A 10803-nucleotide genomic window follows, 5' to 3' on the forward strand; every position below is an offset into this window, starting at 1 on the left:
TTGAGGTTGATTCTAATGGTATGGTATATAGAAGTGATTATCAATGGTACTAATCCAATTAACAAGTTAGGGTTTATACCTAGGTGACACTAGTGAATCATATAGGTTTTAAATTAAGAATAGGAACATGAAATAATAATCTCATGTGACTTGGTTTATGCTAGTGGATCATAAGCATGCATTCATCGGTTTCTTATTAGGGTCCTATAGGTATAGATGAATCTCACATGATCACATGTGACATATAACTAGGGTTTTAGGGTTACTACTAAAGTGGATTGATCACATGAAATAATGAGATCAAGGTCTTCATTTATATTAGAACTAGGGTTTCTACATTGATACAATTCTTGAATTAGTAATTGACAATAGATATGTGGTCACTAATTACTTTGAAACAACATTAGTAATGGTTTGACATTGTGACGCCCCGGAACCGGTACCCTGAGGATTCCAGCGATCCCGCCGAAATCCACACGATATCGATTCCGACACGCCCTCCGACATGACGTGCGCGACAAAGCACACGTGATGCCAGAGGAATTAACACGAGCGGTAACATTACAACAGGAATACAATAGAGCCCACAAGATACAGATATATTACAACAACAACTCCAACGAGTCAAGATACAAATATACAATACAAAGATCCAAATCATACAGAAGATCGAATACGTCCGAGTACGGACAAGATACAAATTGGACTAAGAGTCCTGAAGATAACCAGTGGCGTCCATAACCCTGCCCAGGCCAAGCCGGAAGGGTAACCTTGCTAGCGTCGTCTTCATCGAACATATCTTCATACCTGCCCGGTTATATCCCGTAGAAGCAGCAATAAGTACGGGTTCGTACTTAACAAGACTTCAAGACGTATAAGCATTCGTCAACCAGTCGTCCTTTGTACTTGAGGCACGCAGGGGACTTAGAGGACGCAAGAGGAACGTCATAGGCAATATGGTGGAGTTATGTGGCAGCGCAAGCACTAAAAACCTATAGAGACACTCTACAACATTCGTCTAATCAGAGAAGGTGAGAGAGCGCACAACTAACAGTTCTATACTCTGCAAACATAACACAGCCGATGTGTTCCCCCTTCGCAAAGAGGTACTTACAAAGGCACTCACACTGTTGTCAAGTTTTAACCAGTCATTATTTAAGTTGTTCTAACTTACTATGCAAGTTAATAGTATTGAAACAACAGGTGTAAGTTGTCTATGGTCGAGTCATACAGCTCCAAGTCGTCCATAACCGCGGACGCGGCTTATCGATAAGATTGTAACCCTGCAGGGGTGCCCAAATGTGCCCACACGCACGATCAACCCACTTACGACAGGTGGATATCACGACACGCACTCTCCTTCACTACAACAATGTCCAGGAAGCCACCTAACTAAGTTAACCCGTTTCAGAGCCCGATCGAAACTCCGACGCGGACTTAGCTGTTTGCGTCTACGGCTTTCGGATGGAAACAGTGCCCGCAGGGTGAATCCATCTTCAGCAATACGTACCGCATCCTACGAGCGTGCAAGAGACAACGGGGTTACAAGGCAACATGGCTTCCCCAAAAGTAACATCATATCATCTGACCACAAAGAAATAAGCTTGCACGCCCGGGAGAAACAAAACAAACATCCAAACTAGTTGTGGCCACTGGACAAAGATGTAGATTCCGGCAGTGGTCGAGGGGAGACCCGGTAAGCATACCCACGTGTGGTTAGAGCGCTCAGTCTCGGAACAGATAACAAGAACTCGGGGTCCTAAGATATTTAGGAAACACAAGTGAGCCGTCACAAAACAAGCAGCTGACCCACCGATGCCTCCGCTAAACAAATATCAACAACTAAAGTAACCATGATTCTTCCCAACATATAACCCGATAAGGTAACAATAACGGTAACGAGATAAAATAGCACTAGCATGCACTACGACTCGCAAGGGCAGACTCGATAACCAAACAATAGCCGTAGGAGGTGGTGGTGGCAATATGGGCTGCTTGAGGTAACAAGTGGAAAGGACATGTGACAAGAACGCAACTTAAGGATAGCATGAGGGAGAAGGCAAAATAAAATAGGTGAACGACTCCTGCAGGGACAGGAGTATAGGGGAAATGCTTGCCTGTTAAAGCTTGCCGAGGGACATCCGGGGATCCTGTCGTATCTCACATCACCACTTCGCGATCCTATCCGGGAAGAAGCAAATGCTGGACAAACAACGGGTGCAAGTCTTACTACTACGGATAAAGAAGATCCAGCATGATCAAAATGATATGCATGACATGGCAGATATGATGCGATGCAACTTATCCATATTAATCGGAGTCGCAACCCCGGACAATCAAATTAGGTTGGAGTTGCATTTCTACCGGCAAAGTTAAGTGTTGATTAGCATGGCATATCATGGCAGGGGTGCGCTACTTCAATATTAAGCGGAGTGGGGAAAACCTAGGTGGTGTTCCGAAATACTCCGCATATATGTTAGGTGAACATGCATGATTATCAACACGCGACATGATGCAAGATGCAAACAGGTATATGGATGGCATAATAATGTTCCTTGCATTTTTCTGATCAATTTTCATGTAGAAAACATTTTCATATGAATTGCCATTTAAAAGTTATTAACATATTGGTTTATTAGTAATTAAAATAGAAAATTAGATTTATTTAATTGGGGTAAGGACCCGAAAATAAAGTTTGACCAGGGGAAGGACCCCGGGTTTGTTTCACAAAGATACAGGGGGTTTTGCAAGATTTCACCGGGCCAGGGACTACGGGTTAGCAAGGAAAAACATGCAGGGGCCTCGGTGCAAAAGAGTCAGATCTAGATCCGGTGGGGGGATTTCTCACCGAGGGGGAGTTGGTCCAGGTCGCTGACGGGTGGGGCCAGGGGGCGACGTGGCGCCAGCGTGGCGAAGCTTGTGCGCACGCACGAAAAGTGCTCGACACCGTGCGCTTGCCGCGCGCGTTCTGGCCAGGGTGGTCACCGCGGCAAGGCTTGATGCGCGCGGGCGTTGCAGACGAAACCAGGAAGCGAGAGGAGGCGCAACTGAAGCGCCTAGGCGGCCCAGACCAAGAGAGGGCGGCGCCAGGGCTGGGACCCACCAGAGCGTTGCCGGCGGTGAGTTCCTGCGGAGGATGCGGTCGGCTCAACAACGACATAGCAAACCAGGAAGCGAAGAAGAAGGGGAGGATGTCCGGGAGGTGTGCCGGGGTACCAGGAGGCTCGATGAGGTGCCGATGGCGCCGGAGGAAGGCGGAGATGGCCGAATTTGGCGGATTTTGCCGCCGGTGCTGAGGAGGAAACGATGTCGCCGACGTCAATTCGAGGCGTCCCTGGTCGATTGCTTGCAGGAGGTGGTAGAGGTCGACGAGGCGCTCCGTTTGGCGGTGGTGGCGCAGCGAGGGGGTGACGGAGATGGCGGCGCCATGAGGAAGTGGACGGCGGCAGGAGGTTTGTGCTCCTTCTCGTTCCTGGCTTGGAGAGGAAGAAGAAAAATGGGGAGGGAGGAGATAAGGAGGAGCAGGTGGGGTTGGCGTGGTGCGCTGGTGCCAGAGATAAAGAGGAGAGAAGGGAGGACCATGCGGCAAAGGTGGAGGCGCTGTGCTCCTCTCTCTCTGCTTCGGCGTGTGACGCGTGAAGGAAGGCGACAACGAAAAGAGAAAGGGGATACCGTTTCGGCTTGGGCCGAGCTGGGCCAGAAGGAGAGAAGGGGAGGAGAGGGAAGGTGGGCTGCCAGGTTAGAAGGGAGAGAGGAAGAAAACTGGGCCAAGAAGAGAGAGTGGCCCAGGGAGAGGGGTTAGATTTTATTTTTCTATTTCAAAATTGTTTTCCTCTTTGATTTTGAAAACTGATTTTGATAACAACTTTGAAAAACCACACCAAAACAAGTCCAGCTTTAAAATGAAATTACAAAACTGATTTTGGAAGTTAGGGTTTGGTTAAAAGAAATATAAGAGGAGGTTTTATTAAACCCATATGAGAGAGACAACAAAATAGCTAGGGTTTGTAAAAATAATTTTATTTTATTAGATAAAACATGAATGATATGATGCATGATACATGATGATGCATAAAAGAAAAAGAACAAACAAATCTATTATGGGATGCTACCCGGGGCCGTTACAATCGACACCACTAACAAGGAACCTCGCCCCGAGGTTCCACGTCAAGCCAAGGGGGAGTTGGTTAAACTATCGATTCTTCTTGTACCATGTTGACAAACAGCCGACCTCGAGGTGGAACCTTCTTCTGGCGAAGTGTTGATCTTCTCGACACCACTAACAAGAATTCTTGCTCCATGCTGATCGGGCGACACCACTAACAAGACGTCGTTCTTCCGCTGTTGATGATGCGCTTCTGTCGGATCCTCCGAAGATCGGACCTAATAGGTGAGGGGCAAAGATCATCCAACCCACGTCGGAACCTAAGACTCAGAAAACTCAGATAAGAGAGAAGACTCAAAACGCGCAGAGGTAAGAGGAGAAAGAATACAGATAAGGAGAAAAATAGAGCTAATCAGATCTATCCAACGAATTTTAGAAAATAGGTTTGACACGCTAAACTGAATGACCATTGGCAAGACTATCCTACAGGCTGGACCAGTGGGGTACCGTCAACCTGAGGCTCTGATACCAACTTGTGACGCCCCGGAACCGGTACCCTGAGGATTCCAGCGATCCCGCCGAAATCCGCACGATATCGATTTTGACACGCCCTCCGACATGAGGTGCGCGACAAAGCACTCGTGATGCCAGAGGAATTAACACGAGCGGTAACATTACAACAGGATTACAATAGAGCCCACAAGATACAGATATATTACAACAACAACTCCAACGAGTCAAGATACAAATATACAATACAAAGATCCAAATCATACAGAAGATCGAATACGTCCGAGTACGGACAAGATACAAATTGGACTAAGAGTCCTGAAGATAACCAGTGGCGTCCATAACCCTGCCCAGGCCAAGCCGGAAGGGTAACCTTGCTAGCGTCATCTTCATCGAACATATCTTCATACCTGCCCGGTTATATCCCGTAGAAGCAGCAATAAGTACGGGTTCGTACTTAACAAGACTTCAAGACGTATAAGCATTCGTCAACCAGTCGTCCTTTGTACTTGAGGCACGCAGGGGACTTAGAGGACGCAAGAGGAGGCACTAAAAACCTATAGAGACACTCTACAACATTCGTCTAATCAGAGAAGGTGAGAGAGCGCACAACTAACAGTTCTATACTCTGCAAACATAACACAGCCGATGTGTTCCCCCTTCGCAAAGAGGTACTTACAAAGGCACTCACACTATTGTCAAGTTTTAACCAGTCATTATTTAGGTTGTTCTAACTTACTATGCAAGTTAATAGTATTGAAACAACAGGTGTAAGTTGTCTATGGTCGAGTCATACAGCTCCAAGTCGTCCATAACCGCGGACGCGGCTTATCGATAAGATTGTAACCCTGCAGGGGTGCCCAAATGTGCCCACACGCATGATCAACCCACTTACGACAGGTGGATATCACGACACGCACTCTCCTTCACTACAACAATGTCCAGGAAGCCACCTAACTAAGTTAACCCGTTTCGGAGCCCGATCGAAACTCCGACGCGGACTTAGCTGTTTGCGTCTACGGCTTTCGGATGGAAACAGTGCCCGCAGGGTGAATCCATCTTCAGCAATACGTACCGCATCCTACGAGCGTGCAAGAGACAACGGGGTTACAAGGCAACATGGCTTCCCCAAAAGTAACATCATATCATCTGACCACAAAGAAACAAGCTTGCACGCCCGGGAGAAACAAAACAAACATCCAAACTAGTTGTGGCCACTGGACAAAGATGTAGATTCCGGCAGTGGTCGAGGGGAGACCCGGTAAGCATACCCACGTGTGGTTAGAGCGCTCAGTCTCGGAACAGATAACAAGAACTCGGGGTCCTAAGATATTTAGGAAGCACAAGTGAGCCGTCACAAAACAAGCAGCTGACCCACCGATGCCTCCGCTAAACAAATATCAACAACTAAAGTAACCATGATTCTTCCCAACATATAACCCGATAAGGTAACAATAACGGTAACGAGATAAAATAGCACTAGCATGCACTACGACTCGCAAGGGCAGACTCGATAACCAAACAATAGCCGTAGGAGGTGGTGGTGGCAATATGGGCTGCTTGAGGTAACAAGTGGAAAGGACACGTGACAAGAACGCAACTTAAGGATAGCATGAGGGAGAAGGCAAAATAAAATAGGTGAACGACTCCTGCAGGGACAGGAGTATAGGGGAAATGCTTGCCTGTTAAAGCTTGCCGAGGGACATCCGGGGATCCTGTCGTATCTCACATCACCACTTCGCGATCCTATCCGGGAAGAAGCAAATGCTGGACAAACAACGGGTGCAAGTCTTACTACTACGGATAAAGAAGATCCAGCATGATCAAAATGATATGCATGACATGGCAGATATGATGCGATGCAACTTATCCATATTAATCGGAGTCGCAACCCCGGACAATCAAATTAGGTTGGAGTTGCATTTCTACCGGCAAAGTTAAGTGTTGATTAGCATGGCATATCATGGCAGGGGTGCGCTACTTCAATATTAAGCGGAGCGGGGAAAACCTAGGTGGTGTTCCGAAATACTCCGCATATATGTTAGGTGAACATGCATGATTATCAACACGCGACATGATGCAAGATGCAAACAGGTATATGGATGGCATAATAATGTTCCTTGCATTTTTCTGATCAATTTTCATGTAGAAAACATTTTCATATGAATTACCATTTAAAAGTTATTAACATATTGGTTTATTAGTAATTAAAATAGAAAATTAGATTTATTTAATTGGGGTAAGGACCCGAAAATAAAGTTTGACCAGGGGAAGGACCCCGGGTTTGTTTCACAAAGATACAGGGGGTTTTGCAAGATTTCACCGGGCCAGGGACTACGGGTTAGCAAGGAAAAACATGCAGGGGCCTCGGTGCAAAAGAGTCAGATCTAGATCCGGTGGGGGGATTTCTCACCGAGGGGGAGTTGGTCCAGGTCGCTGACGGGTGGGGCCAGGGGGGCGACGTGGCGCCAGCATGGCGAAGCTTGTGCGCACGCACGAAAAGTGCTCGACACCGTGCGCTTGCCGCGCGCGTTCTGGCCAGGGTGGTCACCGCGGCAAGGCTTGATGCGCGCGGGCGTTGCAGACGAAACCAGGAAGCGAGAGGAGGCGCAACTGAAGCGCCTAGGCGGCGCAGACCAAGAGAGGGCGGCGCCAGGGCTGGGACCCACCAGAGCATTGCCGGCGGCGAGTTCCTGCGGAGGATGCGGTCGGCTCAACAACGACATAGCAAACCAGGAAGCGAAGAAGAAGGGGAGGATGTCTGGGAGGTGTGCCGGGGTACCAGGAGGCTCGATGAGGTGCCGATGGCGCCGGAGGAAGGCGGAGATGGCCAAATTCGGCGGATTTTGCCGCCGGTGCTGAGGAGGAAACGATGTCGCCGACGTCAATTCGAGGCGTCCCTGGTCGATTGCTTGCAGGAGGTGGTAGAGGTCGACGAGGCGCTCCGTTTGGCGGCGGTGGCGCAGCGAGGGGGTGACGGAGATGGCGGCGCCATGAGGAAGTGGACGGCGGCAGGGGGTTTGTGCTCCTTCTCGTTCCTGGCTTGGAGAGGAAGAAGAAAAATGGGGAGGGAGGAGATAAGGAGGAGCAGGTGGGGTTGGCGTGGTGCGCTGGTGCCAGAGATAAAGAGGAGAGAAGGGAGGACCATGTGGCAAAGGTGGAGGCGCTGTGCTCCTCTCTCTCTGCTTCGGCGTGTGACGCGTGAAGGAAGGCGACAACGAAAAGAGAGAGGGGATACCGTTTCGGCTTGGGCCGAGCTGGGCCAGAAGGAGAGAAGGGGAGGAGAGGGAAGGTGGGCTGCCAGGTTAGAAGGGAGAGAGGAAGAAAACTGGGCCAAGAAGAGAGAGTGGCCCAGGGAGAGGGGTTAGATTTTATTTTTCTATTTCAAAATTGTTTTCCTCTTTGATTTTGAAAACTGATTTTGATAACAACTTTGAAAAACCACACCAAAACAAGTCCAGCTTTAAAATGAAATTACAAAACTGATTTTGGAAGTTAGGGTTTGGTTAAAAGAAATATAAGAGGAGGTTTTATTAAACCCATATGAGAGAGACAACAAAATAGCTAGGGTTTGTAAAAATAATTTTATTTTATTAGATAAAACATGAATGATATGATGCATGATACATGATGATGCATAAAAGAAAAAGAACAAACAAATCTATTATGGGATGCTACCCGGGGCCGTTACAGACATTTATTAATTTTCACCAGAATTAATAATTAGAGTAACTCTTATTTAGGTTTAAAGTATTTAATTTGTTAACTTAAGAAAGTTTAAGTAAATAAATTTTGATTTACCAAAATAATATTGGCTTATAATATTTTCTTGAGTTATTACTATTTAAAGAAAATAGAAAATAGTAATTTGCAAATTAGGGTGTAAGAATTACTACTAATAATAAAGTTAATGCAAATATGATAAATAAAATTAATCCTAACATTTTACTTAGTTACTGAATAGTTAAAATTTAATTTTGAAACTTCACTAATTATTGAATTCAAATTGTATTTTAAATAATTGAAATGACATAATTAATGAGGTTAAAAATAAATGGATTTTTATTTTGTCACACATTTTGTTTTATATTTTATTTGGATAGAGTTTATTTTTGTGAGCATTTTGATATATTATTCATAATTTTCTGAGTTAATATGAATTTCCTATGATTTTTCAAAGTTTCAGTGATTTTCTGGAATTTGAAATAAACCTAAATACTAAAGGTACCGGTTCGGACTCTAGCCATAGACACTGACGAGTGGGGTCTCTGACTGGGTCAGTTGCCACGATGGCAACGACCAGTCAACTAGTGCTCGGGGCCCCACCGCCACGCTGGCGTTGCCGGCGGCTAAACGCCGGCGACCAATTCACGGCGGCGCTACGCTACAGGGCTCCCCAGGACGCGCGACTTGGGTTTTCTGACTCTCCTCGACTCACTGAAGCTGATGGTGGGGTTGGTTTGGTGAGGGGATCATCGGAGCTACACCGGCGACCATGTCCTACGGCGGTGCGCTCCGGCGAGAATCAAATCGCGAGCTATAGATGATTCCAGGAAACGAAAGTATGCTCTACAGACGCGTATGCTCACCCTGAATGCGATGGTGTGGTCGGCGATGTCGATGACCGTCGGAGTTGAGCTCAATCTCGCCATTACCGACGATGTACTGAGAAAGGGAACGATCAAATTCATCCCGCACCTGGCTCCCCTTGACGATTGCTTGCACCCAGATGCTCCTCTCGATGTGGCGCACCTCCTCGACCATGCGGCAGCCTCCGGGGTGGCTCCAGTCGACGGCACCGTGGTGGTCACCGGCGACCAGTGAATGGAAACTCGTGAGAAATAGGGAGCGTCTGAGAGAGATTGGATGGGCGGTGATGAACAAGGACTACACGGTGATGCTCTCCACCTATTTATAGGCCAAGGGAAGCCTCGAGGACTCGACACGGCGACGGTCATGATCGGAGAGGTGGCGGTGTCTGGAGGGCTCCTATTGATGAAGATCTTTTCCTCCAGGATAAGCTCGGACACGAATCATTTAGGTAGAGCTTTGAGTGTGCCTGCAGCGTCCGGTGGCGTCCTTATCCTCGTCGGAGACAGCGTCTATTGGCGCCTCCGCGCTGTCGAGCTCGGAGACGACGACGACGTCGTTTTTCATCTTGCACGAATTTTAAAGCAATCGAAACGGTAAGTGGCTTTGGGCTGGGCCGCGTCTGGGCTGCGTTGGCCTGTTTCGGCTGGTGCGATGCTGGGCTACGACGAAGAGGTAAGCCTGGTAAGCCCCTCTCTCTCTTTTCTATTTCTTTTTTATTTTCTGTTTTGAATTTGATATTTGAACTCCAATTGATTTCTGTTTGTTTTTGCAGGTCCTAAATAATTTGAACATTAGTATAATTTGATAATGATGCTTACTGCATTATGTTGTTGTTTAAATAAGTATTGCAATCTTGGTTATATTTTGTGAGATTTGAGTAGAGTAGAAATAGGTTTAAGTATTTACCTTAATTCTCTTTTATTTAGAAACCAAATTTATTTAAATGGTTTGGAATTTGATAACATATGTATGGTAAGCATATTACTAACTTTTTACTAGGGTGCTTAACAATATTGATGGTTCATATGCATTTTATTATGGCTAGTATTTAAAGGAGTTGTTAATGAGGATGGAAATGGGATCATGATTTATGTGGAGAATTATTTCTAGGGTTTAAGCATATGGTTGGATAAACTCTATGTTTAATAATCTTGCTTAGCAACTTCTAGCTTGAATTACCTAGACTAATTCCTAAGCTAATCATTTGTTAATTCATGATACACAAATTAGGTTCTATTATTTTATGTGAGGTGGATCCTATGTGAAAGGTTTAGGGTTTTACATACTCTTATTTAGTGATGCTTCACTATTTGAATTATAAAAATAGGCATGAGACATGGCAGGGTTCTATTTGTAATCTAGATTATACTTTCTATTTTATGTGATAGATGAGATCTAGTGATCATATGATTTAACTTATCATCTATATCTACAAGTTATGATCATGCATTAAACAAGATCCACTCATTCCTAACTAATCCTTCTTTAATATTCCTCTCATCACACTCATCCTGGATTCTTAGGGTTTATAATTAATACCAAGTTCTGATGATTATGGAATTGGTTTCCTAAGGTTTGATATTGGAATAAGGTTC

At 45.9% G+C, this 10803-nt stretch overlaps 2 long non-coding RNA genes across 2 annotated transcripts; both read right to left on the reverse strand.

The window, feature by feature from the left end:
* Positions 1-580: 580 nt before the first annotated feature.
* On the reverse strand, positions 581-2302 carry LOC139838426 (uncharacterized). Its single transcript, XR_011754945.1, has 2 exons — positions 2118-2302; positions 581-807 (listed from the first exon to the last, which is right to left on the reverse strand). It is a non-coding gene; the product is annotated as an uncharacterized lncRNA (long non-coding RNA).
* A 2472-nt stretch (positions 2303-4774) lies between these two features.
* Positions 4775-7088, reverse strand: LOC139839098 (uncharacterized). Its single transcript, XR_011756808.1, has 3 exons — positions 7029-7088; positions 6298-6382; positions 4775-5025 (listed from the first exon to the last, which is right to left on the reverse strand). It is a non-coding gene; the product is annotated as an uncharacterized lncRNA (long non-coding RNA).
* Between the last annotated feature and the right edge of the window lie 3715 nt (positions 7089-10803).

Source organism: Lolium perenne, chromosome 1, assembly GCF_019359855.2.
Source record: "Lolium perenne isolate Kyuss_39 chromosome 1, Kyuss_2.0, whole genome shotgun sequence".
Lineage (NCBI taxonomy): Eukaryota > Viridiplantae > Streptophyta > Magnoliopsida > Poales > Poaceae > Lolium > Lolium perenne.